Genomic DNA, 25,440 nt, shown 5'->3' on the forward strand with positions numbered 1-25,440 from the left:
GGGCTTATAACGCTAAAAAGCAAGTTTCGAAGGGCCCGGCATGGCCAGGTGGGTTAAGGCGTTTGACTCGTAATCTGAAGGTCGCGGGTTCGAATCCCGATCTATCACACACAGTTTCAATATCTCAAGTCTGTTTGTTAACCAAATGCTCACGTGAATTGGGAATACCAGTTAAGGTCATATTTCCTTCCGATATGCGACACGCGATTTTATTGGATGAGTTTTTATTGGACGTCAGACGATTGTTTGAATGGCTTCCTTAATACAAAACTTACCAATGCAGGAATAGATTTGAATACCGATGTTGCTGAGAAGAACTACAAAAAAATGGATCAGAGCCATTTTAGTCTTAGTTAAGAATAGAAGTACACGTAAATAGAGTTTATTAAAGCGAAGTTATTAGAATAGGTTCTCGGAAGAGTTAAAATGTGGGTAAGTGTTTTGTTTTTGCAGTTATAAGTAACGAACTTAATCAAAACCTATAAAATAAAGTTCGGATTTTTAATACAACAGAAACAACTTTTAAGTTTGAATGAGATGCAGACGCAAAGAAAATTCGTGTTTCAAAACTGCTAATTACTTTTATATTAAATAACAAGTTGTGAAACAAATTTCACCTTATGTTATGGAGCAACTTAGAGGCCCGGCATGGCCAAGCGTGTTAAGGCGTGCGACTCTGAGGGTCGCGGGTTCGCATCCCCGTCGCGCCAAACATGCTCGCCCTTTCAGCCGTGGGGGCATGATAATGTTACAATCAATCCCACTATTCGTTGGTAAAAAAGTTGCCCAAGAGTTGACGGTGGGTGGTGATGACTAGTTGCCTTCCCTCTAGTCTTACACTGCTAAATTAGGGAAGGCTAGCATAGATAGCTTTGTGCGAAATTCAAACAAGCAACTTAGAAGGCAGAACTTTACACCTAGTGGTAATATGTGTGTATTAATTCAATACTGTAAGACTGGTAATAATAGATATCACATCATTTTTTTACCGATCCATAGTAACATTTCAGTGTAAATCAACCGATGAGTCAAAATGAAGGTTCGTCACTTCATTAATTTACAAAGTTTTAACTGAAACATTCGTCATTCCTGTCATTTGTGGTTCTCCCCAGTGACACAGCAGTACGTGCGGTGTGTTTGCGGAGTTACAATGCTAGAAACCGGGTTTCGATACCCATAGTGGGCAGAGCACAGATAGCCCATCGTGTGGGCTTTATGCTTAACCACAAACAACAACCGAATCCAGTCATTTATGAACTGAGGTGTCGCTAGGCGCTGACACACGGAGCTCGTACCCCGATTCAGTTTGACAGTGCCTCGAATCCCCAGTTGTTGTCTTGAGAAAACAGAATGTAAAACCATGATCGATGTCATGCTGAAACGACAAAAATACCCGTGCCTATGGGCCTGATACTCAACCGGATATTTTAAGCATCTAGTGACGCCTCTTTTTATGAGACAACAAATCTTACGGTATCGAATGCTTTAGCTGCTGGAGCGTGACATTTTTAGTAGTAATATTACATAAAGATAAGACTGACTGGAAGTGAAATCACGTAATCGGTTTGTCTGAAAAGTTGTGGTATTGACGCGAGCGAAAAGTACCGTCGGCAGTTTTGTAAAATATATAAAATGTACTTGAAACGCTTTTATATATTTTCCTCCTAAAAAGCCGTTTTACGCCAATAATAAGGATGTGACTGAAATTTATGAGAAAAGCTATATTTATGATGTTGTAATTTATATGTTATCTAGAGGGCGCATCACGTTAATATCAGGTTATTTCTAAAATATTCGGGAATATTAATCCGTGATGACGAGAATACCCACTTGTAAAGAAAAATATATATGTAAAAAATATACAATCCAATACAAAGGAACACCTTTATGCCTATATTAATAAATATAATCAAACATCTAAGCGCGCCCTCTACATTCCTACACTCAATTACACAACCGCCTTCAAATATGTGGCCAGCTATTGGTCAGTTACCTCTTTCTTTCTTTGTGAACCTGACGATGACCGAAGAAGGTCGAAACATTGTTTGCTACTCTACATATAGTTTTTCTCTATCCATACCAGCCGTTTTTACATGTATATTCGGGAATATTACTGAATGATAACCTCTGCGAAATATCGAGAACAAAGATTACGAGTGAGGCAAACAGTTGACTATGAAAGTTTGCATGGAAATATTAAGAAGATAGAAGACTGTTTTCTGGGCAATAGAGCGGGTCAGTCAGTGTGTTTGCGTTTTAGGGTCTGTTTTAGATATCGTGCACATTGAGTTACGCTGTAGAAGTTTGCTTTTTTTTTACATTATTGCAGTATAGATGGAGCAACTGTAGCTTAGTCATACAACAATTTACAAATCTGAAAAGAAACATTAAATAGTAAATGAAATTACTTTGTTTGTTACCACACAAACCTGCGATGGTTTTATTGTCTTGAATTTTTTTACATATTCTAGAGTATTTTCTGACGACTGAATCCGAAAAAAATATCAGTTTTTCTCCATCATTTACGCCCCCAATAGCACAGCGGCACGTCTGCGGACTCACACTGCTAATAACAGGGTTTCGATGCACGTGGTGGGCAGAGCATGGATAGCCCATTGTGTAGCTTTGTGTTTAATTCTAAACAAACTATCACGTACAGATTCTACACAAAACGCCATATGTAGTCTTACATAAGTGAAGCACTTTCAATGAAATCTGGTCTCATTTTATTATGTATAAAATGTTGACGTCTATTGGCTATAGAGTTTTCTACATCAATCGCAACGTGAGAGTGTTGTCGATCGTTTTAGAACCCGCAAGAAACACACCACTGATAGATGAACGGTTAACAGACCGCATGAAGTGTCATTCCTGGGTAATATTTGTTTGTACACGCACTTTGTCATCATGTTTCTCTTTTGCAACAAGATGTCGTGTAAATGACCCAATCGCATTGTGTTATATTTGTGGTAAATTTTTGTTGGGCCAAAGGTTTGGAAATTGAATTCGGATAAACAGTTCGAAATAACATTAAGAAAAGTTGAAGAAGAAGCGTGTTGTTAGTTTTCAAAATAACAAATTACTAAACTATTCTCGATAACGTCTTCAATAAATTCAAATAGTTGGGACGTAATTTGAGCTTGGAAGCTCATTTCTTACACTCACACATTCACTGCTGACTATTTCCATGAAAATCTTGAAAGCTCATTTCTTACACTCACACATTCACTGCTGACTATTTCCATGAAAATCTTGAAAGCTCATTTCTTACACTCACACATTCACTGCTGACTATTTCCATGGAAATCTTGAACTGCTCTCATTTCTTACACTCACACATTTCACTGAAAATCTTGAAAGCTCATTTCTTACACTCACGCATTCTATTGACTATGAAAATCTTGAAAGCTCATTTCTTACACTTACATTCACTGCTGACTATTTCCATGAAAATCTTGAAAGCTCATTTCTTACACTCACACATTCACTGCTGACTATTTCCATGAAAATCTTGAAAGCTCATTTCTTACACTCACACATTCACTGCTGACTATTTCCATGAAAATCTTGAAAGCTCATTTCTTACACTCACACATTCACTGCTGACTATTTCCATGGAAATCTTGAAGCTCATTTCTTACACTCACACATTCACTGCTGACTATTTCCATGAAAAAATCATTTCTGACACATTCACTGCTGACTATTTCCATGAAAATCTTGAAAGCTCATTTCTTACACTCACACATTCACTGCTGACTATTTCCATGAAAATCTTGCTCATTTCTTACACTCACACATTCACTGCTGACTATTTCATGAAAATCTTGAAAGCTCATTTCTTACACTCACACATTCACTGCTGACTATTTCCATGAAAATCACTTACACTCACACATTCACTGCTGACTATTTCCATGAAAATCTTGAAAGCTCATTTCTTACACTCACATTCACTGCTGACTATTTCCATGAAAATCTTGAAAGCTCATTTCTTACACTCACACATTCACTGCTGACTATTTCCATGAAAATCTTGAAAGCTCATTTTTACACTCACACATTCACTGCTGACTATTTCCATGAAAATCACATTTCTTACACTTCACATTCACTGCTGACTATTTCCGTGAAAATCTTGAAAGCTCATTTCTTACACTCACACATTCACTGCTGACTATTTCCGTGAAAATCTTGAAAGCTCATTTCTTACACTCACACATTCACTGCTGACTATTTCCATGAAAATCTTGAAAGCTCATTTCTTACACTCACACATTCACTATTGACTATTTCCGTGAAAATCTTGAAAGCTCATTTCTTACACTCACACATTCACTGCTGACTATTTCCGTGAAAATCTTGAAAGCTCATTTCTTACACTCACACATTCACTGCTGACTATTTCCATGGAAATCTTCTTGATCTCAACGAAGAACGAGGAGAAAGGTTTAATGAGGACATCAAGGAAATGGAAAGGAGATATGGGGAAAGGTAGGACATCAGCATGATGGTGGCTGGTTATTGCTAGTCATTGAAATGAGATGCTTCAGACGCAATACATAAAAGAAAGACCATAATACGTAGTTTGAGACTAAAAGACAGATTTCACATGCACAAGATCAGAATGAATAAGGGTACATATTGGTTTGACATGAACATTCTTCCCTTTCATTCAGTTTGTTTGTATTTCTGTCAGGTTTTGTTCATTGCAGTAAATGAAATAATAATTTGATCTAAGTAAGGTTTTGTTTCATTCCCGATTTGTAAAATATCCTTACGTGATAGAATAAATATTAATATTATTTTTGAAACTCGTGTCGCTGAATTATGCGAGAAAAATCCGTTATTAAGACCGACATAACTTTTATGAAGTTTAAATTCCCAGGCCTATATTATTTTCACCAGAAACGAAAGGACAAAACAACAATATTGTTGTCAGTTTTTTGGGTTTTTTAATAATATTCCATTATAGTGTGTAATAATTCAGAAATTATTTATTGGTTAGTGTTATGGAATAGGTCATTCAATCGGTAAAATATAAAAAAGCCGTTTTATGTCTATCCACATACATACTATAGCGAGACCTGGCATGGTGAGGTGGTTGAGGCACTCGACTCGTCATCTGGGGTCGCGGGTTTGAATCCCTGTCTCACCAAACATCCTCGCTCTTTCAGCCGTGGGAGCGTTATAATGTTACGATCAATCCCACTATTCGTTGGCAAAAGAGTAGTCCAAGAGTTGGCGGTGGGTGGGGATGACTAGCTGCTTTCTCTCTAATCTTGCACTGCAATTTTCGGGACGACTAGCGCAGATAGTCCTCGTGTAGCTTTGCGCGAAGTTAAAAAAACAAAACATACTATTGCACCTTTATTGAACAAACTGAACTTATGACAAAAGTTTAATAAGCTCATATTTAATGACGAATTTCGTTGCAATAATATTACTTTTACATTTATAATAATACCTATTTATCATGATTTTATGAGTTATTACAATTTGAAATATACACTTTGATCTTCGGACGCCAAATCACAGTTCTAAGAGTACATCGTCAACCGCGTTAGGGTCACGAGAATTGTCGGCTTGTTTACGTCATAATTTGAGAAGAGACGTAGTAAATTAAACAAGCAAGGATTCTATGATAGTTTCTGAAAAGTAATTACCAGGTATTGGACATAAGGATCACTTTTTTGACTGAAAACTTTAACAAATACATTCCCTACTTTTCACAAACGTCTTTAAAACTACTTGTATTTCCCGTCGCTATTATATAATTAAAGTTATATACATATATAAATAAAAAAAGACAAAAGTAATTGAGTTTATATTATCATTGTTTAATTTTTGTTCTGAATAAACAAAGTAGTATATTTTTACAACTCGAACACTTAAAATTGAGAAATGTTTTTCTTTTTTTTTTTTTGCTTGGCCTTTTTACATGACAGAGCAGCGAGCTATGGTAATTGCTACCGTGAGCCATCGTGACCTAAAACCATGCGAATAAAGCATTAAGTAATGGTTTAACATGTACCTGTACACTCAAGTATAGGTTCTTAAAATGGCTTATATATTTTTATCTCTAATCCTCTTGTTTTAACTCTAGACAGCTGGTTGTTTTCTCCACAGAATGCTTCATCAGGGTTAGAACAAAATCTGCAATGCTCTATAACTATATAATGCAAGTTAATAGGCCATTGACCTCATTTAACCTATTGCGCTTTCATGTACCGTGTAAATAATTGCTGATAAGCCTTTCTTTGTTTATAGTATCCGCAATAATAATGAGAATGAATGTTTAAATAATGTAAATAATTTAAATAATACAGAGTGTTCAGTAAATGACTCCACCATTTGATGTTGTCTCCGAATAGTGTCTTTGTTTGGAAAGATGTTAAAAAAGTTTCCATCTTAAATGGGTCGGGCGTAGCGTAGTGGGGGTGAGGGGGTGGGGTAAGTACTCGGGCTCTGAACATAAGGTTTCATTGTTTCGCCTCCAGATGATGCAAAAAAACGAGTTCCGCACACTTGGATCGTGAGTGGGTTATAATAATTCTGTCAAACAAGAGTAGTTTAAGAGTTGGCGGTTGGTATGATGACTAGTTATCAGTTCAAAATGAGTATTTGCAGACAGCCCTTTGTGCTACTTTGCATGCTGAAACTTCAAAAATAAACCGTCTTAAGATGTGTAGAAAATTGACGTGAATCTAGAACATAGAAAAATTACGTGTTTAATGGGCTTCTGCTAACTGATTTTTCCACACATAACCTTATTAGATGTACCTGTAGGTCGTCAACCAATTCTTCTTTGGTTTGATGCTTTAAGTTTTGTTTTCATGGATTGAACGAGTGGCGAGCTCTTTGACAGTTATACAACTTGACAACAAATTTTGTGAAAAGCTTTCGAGCTCCGATGCTTTATTTAATGTATTATTATTGGTTGTTTACTCTCGTGGGTTCTTTTCACACGTATCAACACCAATTTTTGAGTTCTCTTTAAATTGGGTGGAACAACAAAGAGTATATTAAATCAACCAGCAAGGGAAATTAAAAACACTTTGCGTTTGAATATTTATTGATTCCTTCTGTAATTTATTATGTTATACATTTATAAAGTTGGTTTGTTTCTGTTCTTATTTTTGCAATATGTGGAAGTGTAACCAAAACGCATGAATTATGTATGTATGTTATTTTTAATAATTCACTTCCCAACATCTACGAGTCATCCCCAACATGCTTCTAATTACTGTATGATCAAACATATATCAACACGTAACGCTACATTCGAAATACCAGTGTGGTAACCCAACTGTTACATCTTCCGGGATTAAACCATTTATGTCTTGTAAGGCTTGTGGCACTTCAGTTTGGGGGCTTTTGAGCCCCCAAAGCAAGTAAAGCAGGTTTTATGAACCTCAACCTAAGTACCTACCACATTCCTTAACACCAAATTATTTATGTTATAAGGTCTATATAACTCAAAGCTATATGATGAGAGCATAGATTATGGTATAAGAATATCACAAAAACATGTTAATCCTTACATGAAAAGATATTCGAAAAGTCTTCTCTAGATACAAGATTATTTTTTTGTGTTGTGCCCACTATTCGTTGGTAAAGGAGTAGCCCAAGAGTTGGCGGTGGGTGGTGATGACTAGTTGCCTTCCCTCTAGTCTTACACTGCTAAATTAAGGACGGCTAGCGCAGATAGCCCTCGTGTAACGTTGCGCGAAATTCAAAAACAAACAAACATTAAGTGTTGTATACCAATCACTGCCGGCTTGCAGCCACGAGCAACTTAAGGTTACTGACCTTTAGAGAGAAGACAGAGAAATTCAGGATTTTCAAGTGTTGCTACTTTCTCTCGATCAACGCTATTATTAAGTTGTGTACACTCGTTAACATCGCTGTACCGCAGACTTTTGGCTATTTTTTATTGTGTTATTTTTTTCTCTCACAGCGTTTTTACATGAGGCGAATCTTATCAAAACAAACACTGATAAGACATTAGTAAAACAAACCTTTTGAATAGATACCTTGATATATAACTAGTACTGTAGCAGTATTGAAGAATTTGATATATATATATGTTGATTGATTGATTGATTTTTTTTCGTTAGACTTTGTAAAGTGTCCTGTACAATTTTCTAAACAATGAGTGTTTTACTCTTATTGTTGTACACGAATAATCACGTTATTTACATGTTTTACGGAATCATTTTCTTGGTAAATACATTCCTGGCGTGATTTCCTAAAATGGAAACTTCAAAGAGCGATTCTTGTGATTATCAAGCAACACTTTCTTCCCTAAATCGCGACACACGTTAAGATGATATTTTATGTTACTTGAGAAGTAACTGTATGTTGTGGACCAACTTGCTCTGTTGTACTAAGTTTATGAACATGTCTTCATAAAACTCCATTTTGTTTGCTTGAATACTTTTATTCCTTCCATATCATCCACAGCCCGGCATGGCCAGGTGGTTAAGGCACTCTCCCTTTCAGCTGTGGGGACGTTCTGATGGTACGGTCAATTCCACTATTCGTTGGTAAAAGAGTAGCCTAAGAGTTGTCTGTGGGTGGTGATGACTAACTGCCTTCCCTCTACTAGTCTTACACTGCAAAATTAGTGACGGCTAGTGCAGATAGCCCTCGTGTAGCTTTGCGCAAAATTCAAAACAAACCAAACCATACCATCCACAACACTAGTTGAGTGTGGCTGACTGGTTATGGTGTCCGGACCGTGAATCTAATGGTATACGATGTGCATCTTGTCACTGCAAAAACGTACGCTGGCTGCACATTGGACCTAAGGGTGAGCTATGAGAGTTCTACAATTTGGTTAGACAAAAGCAATCTAACAATTGCCGACGACTGGTGTTGACCAGTTGCACATCCTCTAGTTTATCCAATCAAAATGAGTGGTGGTTATGCTCAGAACGAGGCAGAGAGCCATAACTAGCCTTGTGCTAAATCAACTCTAACCATTCTGAAAGTGTTTGGTTAAGTCTGCCTGTCGTTCCTCATACCCAATAGATAAATTTAGAAGTTACGAATCCATAGGTCTACATCAATATTTCTTAACATACAAACACCTGTATAATTTATATTACACATCTGAGTTTGAAACTATGCGTTTAAAATTAATATCATATTTTGTATAAGGGTTTTTTGAAAACTTATGAATAGAAGAAATTCCATTTATTTAAAACCAGTAAAATAATAATAATGATAAAATTTGTTTAAATTTAGCGCAAAGCTATTCGATAAAAGTAAAGAGAAACTTCACTTAGGCCCACCATGTGAATAACTGCAATATTAAACGTGAATCAAATATGTTTGTACAACGGTAACAATCTCTGTTCACGTTGGTGTGAAATTTGAGTTTGTTTTGAATCACAATGTAATATTTGTGATGGAAACTTGAGCAGAGTTTGATTACTTGGCCGCTAGGGAAAAAGACATTTATATAAAATATACACATATATTTAAAAACCAAATAATATATATTTAATAATTTTCTCTTTCACTCTAACAAATATTAAGTCCAAAGTGCACACCACTGAGTCATCCATCGTTCCACGTGACTGAGAACAATTCCTTGCATCGACCACCATGTGTTATATCATTGTTTATGTACCTAAATGCTATCTGTTTTCCTTGTACGTAAAATGTTGCTCGTAAGCTCGTCTTCCAGGGGAGGTCAATGACCTATATGTGACTGAAATCAGCGACGTTGCTTGACTTTGGAGTTGAAAAAAGAAGGGCTAGGTCATAGCTAAAAGAAACCAGGATTGCCATAGCAGTGGTCGGATTTTTGTTGCTAATCCTTAATATTATCTGGTACGTTTTGTACTGGACAATGTATGTTAGGAGAGAAAGTAGCACTTCTCAACTTCACAATGTTTGATAAATGTTTTCTAGGTTATTTCAACTACAGCCCCCTCTCTGTCTTTCTACAAAAACAGTGAACTATTTATTGTTTGTTTGTTTCTTCCAAGGGAGTATTTGTGATAAGTGAAAGAGCAACATCTACTAATTCCAACTATAGAAGTGAGATCTACTAAAGAAGTATATTTTAGAGAAGCAAACATAAAGTAAATTTGATTTTAAATCCATAAATGTAATGAGTTTGCTTAGCAGTTGATATGACGCTCGTGTCGTCCACTTTGAAAAGAAATAAAAAAAAACAACCCTAAATCCATTTTCGAACAGTTAATATAACTGATGTTGTTGCTTTTCACTCTCACCCTCACATAAATGCGAAAGAAAAATGTTTGTGGTGGTGAGAGTGTATAATATTTATGGTAACGCTTGTGCTAAACCACCGACATGACCTGATTCGACTATATTGCTGATTGAGCTGAGGTCTTCGACACCAACATTAATCTCCCACCAGAGCGCGTGTTTCGCATATAGGAGAGTGAACTGTCAGTTTTGCACAGCAAAAGCGCGCGCGCCATGTGAAAAGTAGGCCAATGTCCGACCGTGCCTCTGCGAGCACCAGTGCGTGAGACACTTGTGCTTTTTTTTTTGTAAAGTTTCATTCACCCCTCAAGCAACCCATTGCGCAGGTTCGTTCATTGCCTCTGATCAGCTTCAAAAAACAAGTCGATCCGTAAAAAAATGATTTCTGGCAAAACTTAAAAAAAACTGAAACTATTTCAGCAAAAGTAACAATTTTTAGATTTTGTTGTTGTTGATTTTTCGTTTTCTCATTTAACCGAGAGTTTTCAAAAACTGTGGTTTATAACTGTGCAAGTGTGAAAGATTGTCCATACTTTTACTAGTAGAGAAACAGAAATATTTTTCGCAGTGCATAAATCTCTAACTTGTTTCCCACGAGACACACCAGAGGTCTCTGAATGCTTAAAGCTGGTAGGATCAAACCTTACGTTTTGGTGTATCCAAAGGGTAAAAAGCAGAAATATGAGTGCGAGACTCGTAAGTTAATAAACCTTGATAATTGTTATATGGCTTGTGCTGAAGAAACTTTTGAAATGTGTTATCAGAACGTTTTGTGCACTATTTACCTATCTGAGGCTTAAAATAAACACAAAAATACATACATTTATATAGCAAAGATATTCGATTCTTTTTCTGTAACATTTTGTGTATTAACAACTGAGATATAATTTACGCAGGAGACATGCCCCCTCCCCAACTTCTATTAATTAAATTTACCCCCCTTACATTTCAACAGTAGTGATATTAATTCACAAAGTGTGTTTACGTTTTACACAACAGCTGTCCTTCTCACCTTTTTGAAACCTCCAGTACGTCCATGATTTATTTTGTATTTCCGCGTGATTGGAAATTCCTGAGGATAAAGCCTAATAGATCTGACTTCGTGCCTATTGATTGCAAGAAAAAAAAAGAAACAGAACATAAGTGATATTTTGATCTTACATAAAATAAGAACACGATGCTCCATTTTAAAGACTAAGGTAAGAGTGGCTTTTGAATTTACAAGCAAAGCTACACGAGGGCTATCTGCGCTAGCTTTCTCTAGTTTAGCAGTGTAAGACTAGAGGGAAGGCAACTAGCCATCCCCAACCACCGCCAGCTCTTGGGCTACTCTTTTACCAACGAATAGTGGGATTTACCGTCACATTGTAACGCCCCAACGGCTGAAAGGGCGAGCATGTTTGGCGTGACGGGGATTCGAACCCGCCACCCTCAGTTTACGAATCGAGTGCTCTAACCACCTGGCTAAACAAGATACGAAAATGCTTTTAAACTATTAATAGCGTAACTTTCTTGGAAAACGCATAAAGGAAGCAAAAGCCGCCGGAGAGAGAGATAAAGATTACACGAAGCCCTGCTCTGGACGAAAAAGAAAAAAAAAAAAAGGTTCTCTTAAGCTTTGTTCTTTGTTCTAAACAAATAAGACGAATTAAACTAAATAATACTTCTAGTTATTGTCGCTCATAAAAGGGTGAAATCAAAATAAAGATAAGGCAGTAAATTAAAACCAGATGTATGACTGGACCTCAAATAGACTTCACACAATCTAGGTTCTCCCTGTTCAGGCACCAAGTTTCGTCCAAACCGATGTGACGACATTGATCTGTAGTAGAGGTCCTCGTTTCAGAGCTGGTGAACCGGGTTTAAATCCGTGTGAAACCACAAAACACTCTCCGAAAATGTAGCTGTGGGAGAGTTATATCAGCAATTATGCTGACTGGTATAGTGGGCCGTAAGGTGACGCTGACTGGATGCCTTCCCTAAGATCGGGAGTTTGAAACTGGGGGAAAATAATCTAGGTATGCCACAAATACTCAATCGACGTAGCTTCTAGTTAGATATACATCCCCCCCCCGTGGCACAGCAGTATGGCTACGGGCTTATAACTCAAGCGACAGGGGTTTCGATACCCTTGGTGGGCAGAGAACAGGCAGCCCATCATGTGGGCTTTATGCTTAACCACATGAAAACAACTACTGAATCCAGTCATTTATGAACTGAGGTGTCGCTAGGTGCTGTCACACGGAGCCCGTGCCCCGATTCAGTTTGACAGTGCCTCGAATCCCCAGAATGTAAAACCATGATCGATACCATGTTATGCGTTCCCATTGTGTAGCTTTTTTCTTAACCACAAACAAACGTACGTATTCACCAACGCCCAAATTAATTTTTAATTAAGTCCAGAGAACTTTCACCCAGTTAATGTTTACAGTAGTTGTATACTGAATTAAATATAGTATTGACTGAGTTCATTTAAAAAAAATAATAATAATAATTCGCCCACGTCGCGCTAAACATGCTCGCCCTCCCAGCCGTGGGGGTGTATAATGTGACGGTCAATCCTACTATTCGTTGGTAAAAGAGTAGCCCAAGAGTTGGCGGTGGGTGGTGATGACTAGCTGCCTTCCCTCTAGTCTTACACTGCTAAATTAGGGACGGCTAGCACAGATAGCCCTCGAGTAGCTTTGTGCGAAATTCCAAAAACAAACAAACAAAAAATAATTACTTTTTACTTTATATTAAAATATAAACATTGTAATTCTTCTTCGGATTACCAAGTAATGTTTTACTTCTTATGAAAACTCGTTAACTTTTATTATTTTTAAATCTGGTTCGTTGCTTTCCCTCTTAGGATCACAATTCAGTTCTACATATATGTTGTAATGGATGTTTTATAGAATATGATTTTATATTATAAATTTGTCTCTCGCACGAACTTCTTTCAACACAAAATAAAGTTTAAAGAACTAAATTATATACGAGAAGATCTGTTGGGTTTTTTGTTGAATTTCGTCCAAAGCTGCTCGACGGCTATCTGCGTTAACCGCTCTTAATTCAGAAGGCAACTGGTCAACACCATCCACCGCCAACTCTTGGTCTATTCTTCACCAACGAAAAAGTTAGATTGACGACTGAAAGAGCGAATATGTTCTGGGACGGAATTTAAACTTGCGATTCGATTGCTAAACCAGAAGAAGGGCATAGAAACAATATGTTATAGTTACCCTGAACTATTTTTTGCCCCACACCCCAACAAGAATAAAAAAAAAATTAAGCAGTGCAATGCAACATAAAGTAATTTGACATTCGTTTTGGTATTGGCTTCTTGGTGTTGTAAGAAAGCAGCCATTGTTTTCACTTTTATGGTGTTAAACGCACGAGCTGGTGAAGCGTGAGAAACGTAATGAGATTCAGCATAACTGAAAACGTTTTTTTTAGATACTGGGCTTCTATAAGTAGAAATTAAATATTATAGTTCTATCTTTGCGGACTTTCATTGCTAAATAATTAAGTTTTCAAAGCATATTTTTATTTTACCACATAAATACATTGGAATTTTATCATTGCTAACGACGTTGAATTAGCTTTTTTAACATTCCTTGGAGAGTAGAATTGACATTTTAATCTTATTTGTTAATTTTAGAATATTTCAACAACAACAAAAAAGGGCTATCTGTACATATATATCCCTGATTTTTGAACCAATACACTAAAGTAATGTTTCCAATCTTATTATGTCTTGGCCCGGCATGGCCAAGCGTGTTAAGGCGTTCGACTCGTAATCCGAGGGTGGAGAGTTCGAATTCAGGTCGCACGAAACATGCTCGCCCTTTCAGCCATGGGGGTGTTATAATGTGACGATCAATCCCACTATTCGTTGGTAAAAGAGTAGCCCAAGTGTTGGCGGTGGATGGTGATGACTAGCTGCCTTCTCTCTAGTCTTACACTGCTAAATTAGGGACGGCTAGCACAGATAGCCCTCGAGTGACTTTGTGCGAAATTCAAAAAACAAACAAACTTATTATGCCTCGCACCCGAAGTCAAATCTTTGAACCAGTGGTATATCCTTATCGCGCGTAATTTGTTACGGAAAACGTAGAGTGTTTTATATTAATAAAAAAGGTGAATTAAAGGAAATAATTTAAGGGTGAGTCAACGACACGTGGACGTTGAGTGCTGCTGGCTCGTGGAATGCGTTCGTAACACGTCGAGACAGCCCTCCAGTTGTGGGGTCTGGAGTTTACGTTCTTGTTAACGTTTTTCAAGGGTTCTCGCATACTGCACAGTGGTATCTACGCACCTTAAGGGGGTTCACGTACCACAGGTCTAAAGGAAAAGTAGCTTGTCTGCAGCATTAACCGCCAAATCTTGAGCTATTCTTGTGTGGCCAAGAATATGTTTTTGACCGCCACTGTTATAGCGAGTTTTTGCGGCAGTAGACTGCCATGCATTTTATGCTAAGTGGCCAGGTCAAAGAACCCTAAGGTTCGCTATAACCGTCCCTAATTTTGAACCGTGCAAGAGAACGCAGCTGCAGGAGCACTCGCGAATCAAAGGATTTGTTCAGATTTGAACCAAAAAACAACACTGACTGTCACTCGTACAATGCATTAAACCGATAGTACAAAGCGCGTTAAACTACACTGTAGCGTAACTCGTGTACCTACCGATTCACAATCCATCACACTATCTATTTGACCCCTCCCGACCCGTGACCTTTATATACTGTTTTAAAAAATGTATTTTAAACAAATCATTCTTGGTAATCGAGTATTTATTTAAAGTAAGTATAGTGGTAAATTAATTTGGTAATAACAAAAATTTGTCACTGATTGACCCAGCATGGCCAGGTGATTAAGGCACTCGATTCGTAATCTGAGAGTCGCGGGCTCGAATCCCCGTCGCGCCAAACATGCTCGCCCTTTCAGCCGTTGGGGCGTTACAATGTGACGGTAAATCCCACTATTCGTTGGTAAAAGAGTAGCCCAAGAGTTGGCGGTGGGTGGTGAGGACTAGCTGCCTTCCCTCTAGTCTTACACTGCTAAATTAGGGATGGCGAGGGCAGATAGCCCTCGTGTAGCTTTGCGCCAAATTCAAAACAAAAACAAAACAAACAGACTCACGTTGAAGATGATTAGTTGAAGTGAAATAGCTATTCGCATGCTTGGTCTTTAGTCTGGACTACTCTGGTCAATATCTTTCGATTTAATGATTTTTGTGCATTGGTGTGTTAGTCACCTGTTACAACGTCTTAGAATGTACAAATTTATATTGAAGGATGCCTTTACTAAGGATAACGATAGGTACCTTGGTCAGTGGAGTAAACTCACAGATATATGTTTGCCGTATCAAAGACAACACCTCTCACTCATGAGTTCCACTTTTCAGAAAGTACGACACAGATATTTCGGCCAATGGAGGCTCTTTGCTTCTGTATCGCAGTAAGTCTTGTAATATTTCTGTGTTTTTTTGTTTTTGTTTTTATCAGCATCACACACAGTTTTTGTGACCTTGGCATGCTTCACTGGCATCATCTCTAGAGGAAGGAATATCTCCTCTGTCTACATGCTCCAAAGTCTGTCTAAATATTTAAACTCAATACTATAATTAGAGGGGAGGGGGTTGCTTGGTCATAAAAACAAATTGTGTGGAGTCAATGGCGCCAACTCAGTCACATTTTAGGAGTTAGCAAACCATACTGAGACCTGTGGCTTTAAAACGTTTATTGTACATGATGAATGAAGTTTATATAAAGCTTTCCAAAGGTACCAGTGACCTCCCATCCTGATAAAATCATTCACTCGAATCAAGGTCACTTGCCATAATCATTAAATGGCCAAGGCTTTCGATCTCCTATAGTTGACCTGATGTATGATCCATTCTCTCCCAAACTTATAAAAAGCTTGGCAGCTGTGACGACCAGCAAACAATCTACCTGCGCCTTGGCAAAACAACAAACAATCCACATGCGCTGGGTAAAATTAAATCAACAAATAATTCACCAGCACCTGGGTAAAACAAAACCAACCAATAATTCACCAACAGCTGGGTAAAACAAAACTAGCAAACAGTCCAGCAGTAGCTGGGTAAAACAAAAATAACAAACAATTCACTTGCGCCTGGGTAAAACAACAAACAATCCACCCAGCATCTGGGTAAAATTAAATCAACAAATAATCCACCAGCACCTGGGTAAAACAGAAACAGTCCACTAGCACCTAGGTAACCGAGAATCAATTCACCAACAGCTGGGTAAAACAAAACTAACAAATGATCCATCAGCATCTGAGTAAAACAAAAACAACAAACAATTCACCTGCGCCTGAGTAAAGCAACAAACAAACCACCAGCGCTTGTGTAAAACAAAAACAACACACAATTCGCCAACAGCTTGGTAAAACAAAACTAACAAACAATTCACCAGCGCTTGGGAAAATATGTCATATCTGGTGTTATTGCAATCCGTTAAAATTACTTGAAAAATCTGACATGTCTGATATTCTTTTAACGAGTATGAGATTCAGCCTATGGCTATAACAATGAATTTAAACAACATGCAGTACGTTTCTTCATTTTTGCGTGCACCCTGTTAGGCCTTTCACTCAACACACTGACTCCATCGTAACATAAATCTGTGATAACGGAAGTGGATGCTGAAGAATATCACCGCATTAACTATTTCTTCCGTGGTTTACACAGCGACAGCACTACAGGTTTAAAACAGAACCACTAAGCCTTTTTTTTTTCTCTATAGCTTATATGCAGGCTGTTCTTTATAGCAAACTTTATTGTTAATGAAAGTTGATAGAAAAATCAACATTTATGCTGCTAATCTAAGTGATATTTTCTAATAGCTTATTCTGTCACAGCAGATTCTTCAACGTCTATAATCACTAAATGAATAACCAGATGGTTCGCTGAATAATAATGGAATGTGATAGTATGTTACGTGTAATCCAAATACCTAAGGTTATTAAAGCTATGTTAGGTTATTATTGTAAAGGAAAGTGGGCATGCTTAGCAAAACCAACGAAGCTGCTTCCATTCCGACCATGTATAAGGATTACCTTATTTACTTGCTTCGCTCTTCCTGGCAACACTGATGAACGAGGAATTCAGCGAAACTGGTCTGCTGTGCGGAAGTTACGAATTACTGAGATACATGTTTTGTGAGAAACAAAAGAAGAAAATAGTAAGAAATTAATGACTGAAACAAAGATTTTCGCTTCTTTAATTTCAGCAACGTTTTGGTACTCATGTGATTGATAACGTCCGTATCGGGACTTTAACCTTGATGTGAGCTTCGATAAAGTTTCTTCTATTGAGAAATTCGTTTGATTAATTGCCACTTCGGAAAGATAACCGTCTTCGACCAACAGTACGTGAAAAGACCTCTAACGTGAGCTCTGTTTTCGTGCCTTTCTGTTGAACGTGTTGTATACAGATATCCGAGAGGCTATAAATGTTTTGTTTTTTTCTTCTGAACATGTGGTGTTTTCGCGCCATATGTTCAGGTGAAAAAGCATCTATAGCCTCACAGATGTGCCCATGCAATAATTGAGTTCTTATGACAGTCATTGTCCTCATATTACCTAAAGAGTGCATGCATATCTTTCCACTTGAAAAATCTCTTATCGGTAAACGTTCTGCTTCCTTCTATTTCTTAAAGAATACTCTACAAAATGACAACCAAGAAAATAAAATAGCGGTATATTTTATAGAATATTCGATCTACTCGTGCACTTGGTAGGATTTCGGTAAGAACCTACGCCCTTTTTTTGCTAACAGAAAAGTTCTCTAGCCTTGGCTGCACATGAGAGTCGGTATTGGATTTGCTAAGAACACTCATGTGGAAATAAAAGTCGTCGGAGTGAGTGTTTTTAACAAAACCCTTTTAAAATTTTGAAAAGATACCTAACAATAGCAAATTCAAATTTGCATCTAGCTTGTAACCCGAATCCTTCCTGATGTGATTCGCTTTCTCAATATTTAACAGACGATTTCGTAAGGGCAATGTATCAAAATTAGTTGACATGCTTACGACAGAGTGCGAGTTAAAGTGAAAACTGATATACTCGGTTCCGCATCTCGTGAATTAAATGTTGTCCATTTTTTTTAAATCTATTATTCTAGGGGTTGCTTGTTTTTGAATTTCGCGCAGAGCTACACGAGGGATATCTGTGCTATTCGTCCCTTATTTAGCAATGTAAGATTAGAGGGAAGGCAGCTAGTTATCACCACTCACCGCCAATTCTTGGGGCATTCTTTTACCAACAAATGGTGGGATTGACCGTAATTTTATAATACCTCCACAGTGGAAAGGGCGAGCATGTTTAGTGTGACGGGGATTCGAATCTGCGACCCTCAGATTGCTAGTTCAATACGCTAACCTCCTGATCATGCACCTAATTTTCTTTGGAATTGCCTTCAGCGCGATGGTTCAAACATATGTTTGGTTTATAATGACACATAAATTTTTCATTAATTGAGCTGAATTATTTAAACACACGCCTTAATGTGTTGGGATATTAAGAATAAACTTTTATGTTACTGTACATTTCGATAGCTAATTTCATTATTTTCCTTGCGTTTTTGGATTTTATTTAGAATTATTAATTTCATATAATTGACAACCGCAACACATGGACATTCAAATGAAAGACATTGCCCTGGACAATGCAGACATATTACTGACCCCTGAAGATAATTAATGTAGCTCGCGTGTATACAGTGCATATAATATTGGGATTGAGTTTGTTTTTCACTTATCTGAAGAGGAGACTGTTATTTCGATTTTCATCCTTCCCGAATCCTGATGCAATAAACTTGAACGGCAATAAAATCACTGATTTTGACAAAGATTACGTATATCATGCCTATAACAACTCCAAGTAGGATTAGTAGGCCCATAACAACATTAAAAAGTATAAAGACGCGAACTTGGTTACCGAATAATATATTTCTCAGTACATTTTAAAACTGTTGTTCAAACTAGGACAAATTGGCTTGAGTCACGCATTTCTCTACCAGGGTGTGTGTTCTAAAATAATTCGCACAAACAGGAAAATCATGCTAAGTTAATTTGTATTACAAGCAGTGATATAATGATAAACTCAAAACAGGGGTCACTTTGATCTCCCTTATTCTTTCTCTCTTCCCCTACAGACAGGACAACTAGCTTATCAAAGTGGTTATTTTAATATGGCTACCGTGGATAGCATTTAATTAGAAATTCAGAAAAATCATTGCTCGAAGTAAATTATTGTAAAGCGACAGTGTATGCAAAGTCAGATAATTTTCAGCTAATGATAAAATTTTCATATCACATAAAGCGTTCCGTTTTATAAACATAATCATCAGTCAGCATTTGAATGTTTTAGAAAGCGACTCGGAAAATTACCCCATCTGACAAAATGTTTGGTTTTTTTTTTATTCCTGGACAGAAAGTGTTATTTCTCAATTGCTTATGCCTAAAGTAAATGGAAAGGACCTATATTTCTCTTCAAACTTTGCTTTTGTGACCAAGGAGCGTATAACGAAAATATGATGGGAGACTATGTTTGGCGGCTGAGTGATTTCACATTACAATCGCAAATCTCGAAAAACTACTCACTTCTAAACATTATTGTATAACTTTAGTATAAATATATGTAAATCTTGATTCATATGTTGTTATATTGAGACCTTATGTAAATGAAAATGTGCAAATTTGCCCGTTTTACATAGAAAATAGGTTAATTTCTAGATTTCATTATCTAGGTCACAAAAGCAAAGTTTGAAGGGAATAATGGCCATTTTCTGTACTTTTACAACATAAGCAGTTATAAAATAACACATACTATCCAGGAACAAAATTTGTGTTACTTAGTGTAATCTGCGTTTGAAGTATTGGAGCGGCACTTTCCTTGCACGTGAAATGAGTAGATGGCGTTCTCTTAGGACCGTGCTTTACTATACCACTATGAGAAGTAAATTATAGTGAGTGATTGCAAAATGTTTGAGTAACCATGTAAAAAAAAATTATCAGGAAATGCGTTTAGTCCGAGTTTTGTGTAATGAAAATTTACTATGTTTTATCAGGATGGTGAATTCTATAACGAGAAACCTGAAAAAGTTCGCAATTCGACGAAAAATGTTTTCAAATTTTTATGTGGTGTGTGGGGGAAGGGTGTGAATGACAGAATATTTTCATTTGTTTATTGATGACTAACTGAATGTTGATGCAGACCAGAAAGTGTCAGTGGAAAAATATGTACTAAAATTCCCACTGACAGAAGCACAGTGGACAAAATACATTTCTGTTTTGTTGAAGTTCGAGAAAAGATAATTGAAGACCACCTGCGCTAGCCGTTCCTAACGTAGACGAGAAGGAAGACTTAGCTATCAACGTCACCCATCACCGGCTCTTGGGCTACTATGATCGAATAGTAAGATTATAATGCCCCCACGGCAGCAAGGGCTAATATGTTCGGTGATGTGATGAGATTCGAATCCTCGACATGCAGATTACGAATCGAGCACCCTGACACCAAATCTTGCGAGATCTGTGCAGAGTATTATTGTATGTGGTGACTGGTGGGTGTTCACACAGTTAAGAGCTCACTGTTTGGGTTAGCTTTTGAATGTAATCCAAGTACAAGTAGAAAGCTATTGGTGATACGTATTCAAGCTGTTATACCTAGATAACATCTGCTCCTGAACACATATATATATATAATAAGAAATGAACATGACTGGGTTACCACTAGTAGTGTTAGAAAGGTTAAATTGATATTGTTTATATTACCAAATGAAAATCGAAGTTTGATAATTTGAAAAAGTATATACATGTTTTGAATTAAGCATAAAGTTACTCAATGGGCTATCTGTGCTCTGCCCACCACGGGTATCGAAAGCCGGTTGTTAGCGTTGTAAGTCCGCAGACATACCGCTGAGCCACTGGGGAGCTATAAATGTTTTATTCCAAATGTTCGTATCTTTTAATTCGCTCACCATCCCATTCGGGCTTATAATACTGAAACTCAAGTTCGACGTTTGTGGTGTATAGAGCGCATATAGCCAGCCCATCGTGTAGGTTTGTGCTTAACAACGAAAACTATATCTGTAATGTACATGTTCTTAAAAGTGTATGCACAGTACTAATATGATTACACTCAAGTTTAATATATATGCAAAAACGGCTCGTTTGGGTTGAGAAAATATTTTACGTAAAAGAGCGAACAACGTTTCGACCTTCTTCGGTCATCGTCAGGTTCACAAAGAAAGAAGGTAACTGACCGGAAGCTGACCACATGTTAGGAAGGGGTTGTGTAACTGAGTGTTGGAATGTAGAGGGCGGTGTTAGATGTTTGAATATGTAATTTTATTTTATTATATTTAATATAGGTATAAAGTCGTTGTTCACTCCTCTGCGTAAAATATTTTCTCAACCCAAACGAGCCGTTTTTACATATATATTTCTCTACAAGTGGGTTTTCTCGACATCACTGAGACCCAAGTTTATAAATTTTATATGACATTCCATTTATATTGAAATGTATCGTTACTAGTTCTTCTCACCTTTAATCTGTTTAAGTATCCTGAAGAGCATGTAAGTCATGCAGGATCACGTATTTGATCATACAATAGCATGCTGAATAATATTATCTCATTCAATTGAGCTAGTTGTCAACAATACTCATGTTGATAATGTTAAAGTTTGGAGTAACTTAGGGCCATAATTTATGTGTACTCTCAGGACGGCTGATATGGGTATTAAAACTTTAATTAAAATAAAGTACAGAACAACGTTTCGACCTTCTGAGGTCATCTTCAAGTTAACGAAGAGAGTTTGTGACTGATCGTTGCCGAGCGCATGCCTCAAGGACGAGATTGTTAACGGGTAGAGGATTGTAGGGGGTGTTGTAGTTATATGTTAGGTTGTTAATTTGTATAGGTATAACGGTGTTTCTGTATATTGGTTTTAGTTGTTGTATAAGTAGAGCTTCTTTGATTTTGGGTTTGTTTATATTTGCTTCTCTACTTAGTATCTGTGTATTTTCTATTGTTACGTTGTGTTTATTTGATTTGCAGTGATCAAAAACGTCTGTTGAGGTGTTTTTGTGTTTTGAATCTGGTTTCCATTTTCCTGCTTGTTTCTCCAATATAGAAGTCATGACAGTTGTATCGTATTTTATAAATTATGTTGGCGTTGTGTTTGTCGGTGTAGTTTTTACATTGCATGGACATCAGTTTTGTACCTGGTTTTTGAATAAATTTGGTATTTACTGGAATGTTTTGTTTTGTTACGTTTTTTTTTTCCAAATATTTTTTTTCGCTGATATCAGGAATATATGGTATGCAGCAGTATAAGGTTTTGTAGTTTGTTTTTCGTGGAAATTTTTAATGTTTGTGTTGTTGATCTAGATGTGTGTGTATAATTATTTCAACGGTTTTTCGAAGAAATTTATTGATAGTGATAAAGTGTTGTTTTAATTTGTTGATTTCATCATTAATTTTATTGGTCGAGAGCCATAATTTAGTTTTATAATTCCAGTATCTATTAATTATAAGTAATGCTAGGCCTTAAAAATAATACTTGCTGTATTTTTAAACAGGTTCTTGCGCCTGTAAAGCTACTGATGCAAAGTTACCAAAAATAGATGAATAATTTTTCAATTCGTATACATTTTTTTTTTTTCATTTTAGTATATTTTTATATAGCTGTGTAAGATTAGAGGTAAGGCAGCTAGTCATCACCACCCACCGCCAACTCTTGGGCTACTCTTTTACCAACGAATAGTGTGATTGACCGTAACATTATAACGTCCACGGGGCTGAAAGGGTGAACATGTTTGGTATGACAGGGATTCGAACCCGCGACCCTCAGATTACGAGTCGGCTGCCTTAACCACCTGGCCAGGCCGGGGTCCGTTGTTTCGATGAAACGTTTGAATCTCACTTTTTTTCTTGTGTTAAAACTTTCCTTAAGAGGCGTTATTAAAACTTACAATTATGCCCTGTCAGCAATTTGCGAAGCATGATATTCAGATTTCATTTAGCATATACATTGATTGAAATAGAGCAGACAAAACTGAGGTAGCTCAACTGATATTTACAAATATATTTATTATTTAGTAATTTGAAATCTTTGTCATCCAGTTTGGAACCCTTTTTTCATGTACCTTAAATATACTAGGTGTTTCGTTAGAGGAAAAATATATTTTGTGTATAATATATACTATAAGTTTGTGTAGTTAAGCACAAAGCTGCACAAAGAGCTATCTGTGCTTTGCTCACTACTCGTATCAAAATCTGGTTTCTGGCATTGTATGTCCATGGACATGCCGCCGTGCCACTGGGGAGGGCTCACTATAAGTAAGTGCCGTCGTGTTTGTTTGTTTATTTTTAGCGGAAAATCGAACCCAAGGTTTTGGCACTGCAAAACTGGAAAACTTATCATTGACTCGTCATTGTAAGATATAGAAATGAATAAGACCCGTTTTATTCATGTAAAAACAGTGAACTACGAGAACCGGTTTGCTGGTTCGAAACAACGCCATACATTTATTTAAAACGTAGATTCGATTCATGCAAACGTAGGTGAAGATGGGCGTTAACGACACCTGAGTCATCTAGCTTCGTTAATTTTATATATATTAGCATGAAATAATCGTGCTGTGCTTGGTTCAAAGGCCTTCTCACAATTCACAGATAGCCTCCAACGTACCGATCAACTCCTTCATTATGACCAGTTGCTTCTGTAGCTATCCCAGTGAAACATCCTGAAAACCCACTCCTAGATCCCCATTATGCCTGAACGACCTTTCGGGGAGATTTTATTCCCTTTGATAGGTCTGAAAGTGAGGAAGAGTTCACGGGCAGTGAAATAGATTCAGAAATTCTGAAACACACAACGGGAATTAATATCGCATAATAAATAGATATATACATATATATTATATACACGTATACAGATAGTCATGTAGTAAGCAATACACACACACGTTGTAGTTTCAGTAAATAAAAATGCCAGGCCCTAAACTCTGCTGATATCATACTCATCTAACGTGTAGGCCCTAAACTCTGCTGTTAACATACTCATCTAACGTGTAGGCCCTAAACTCTGCTGTTAACATACTCATCTAACGTGTAAGCCCTAAACTCTGCTGTTAACATACTCATCTAACGTGTAGGCCCTAAACTCTGCTGATGTCATAGTCATCTAACGTGTGTAAGGTTTTGAGTTTAAAACCGTGAGGACACACTTGTATTTATGTACACGTGTCCGATAACCGTACTTATGATAAAACACAGAACTATATAATATGTAAAGAACAAAATCCTTGGTAAAATTTGCAATACATTAGTTACAATTAACAGATTAATAAACAACAATCACACTACATGTATGTATAATTTTAACAACATTGTATGCTATTTACCTTCACAAGTATTTTCAGTGAAAAGCTCCACGCATTATAATTTTTAACCACTAAAACAGATCGAGATAAAGACGTTTTACAAGGAAAGTGCTGTGTGTTTTCTTTTGTTTTTAGTTATCAAACTCTAAGAACATTACATTTGTTATTAATATTCTACACACTCGGACATACAAATGTGTGTTTGTGTATTTACTACAGTGTTACCTGAATATATGTTTATTTCATACTTATATACTGTACAATGTTGAATAGTGAAATTTTTTATAAACAAAATATCTTGAATTAGTAACCCATTAGATCCAGCATGGTCAGGTGGGTTAAGGCGTGCGACTCGTAATCTGAGGGTCGCGGGTTCGCATCCCCGTCGCGCCAAACATGCTCGCCCTTTCAGCCGTTGGGGCGTTACAATGTGACGGTAAATCCCACTATTCGTTGGTAAAAGAGTAGCCCAGGAGTTGGCGGTGGGTGGTGATGACTTGTTGCCTTCGCTCTAGTCTTACACTGCTAAATTAGGGACGGCTAGCGCAGATAGCCCTCGAGTAGCTTTGTGTGAAATTCAAAACACAAACTTCTTTCTCAAAATACTGCTGCTTCTTAACACAACCTATTTAAAGTGGCGCCAAAATAACTTATGAATTTTTTTTTCAAAATTAGCCTCGTATGGATTTTTATTACGAGTGTGTTTTTCTTATAGCGTGCGTTTTTCTTTTTCTTTCAGCAAAGCCACAACAGGCTAACTGCTGAGCCCACCGAGGGGAATCGAACCCCT

The 25,440-nt window shown here is 37.1% G+C and overlaps 1 protein-coding gene across 1 annotated transcript in view; it reads left to right on the forward strand.

The window, feature by feature from the left end:
- Positions 1–409: 409 nt before the first annotated feature.
- LOC143252170 (uncharacterized) overlaps positions 410–25,440 on the forward strand; it is a 239,289-nt gene continuing 214,258 nt past the window's right edge. The window contains exon 1 of the mRNA XM_076503885.1: positions 410–432. The gene's annotated coding sequence lies outside the window, so the exon portion shown is untranslated. The remainder of the gene's footprint in view (positions 433–25,440) is intronic.

This window comes from Tachypleus tridentatus, chromosome 6, assembly GCF_004210375.1.
Source record: "Tachypleus tridentatus isolate NWPU-2018 chromosome 6, ASM421037v1, whole genome shotgun sequence".
NCBI lineage: Eukaryota > Metazoa > Arthropoda > Merostomata > Xiphosura > Limulidae > Tachypleus > Tachypleus tridentatus.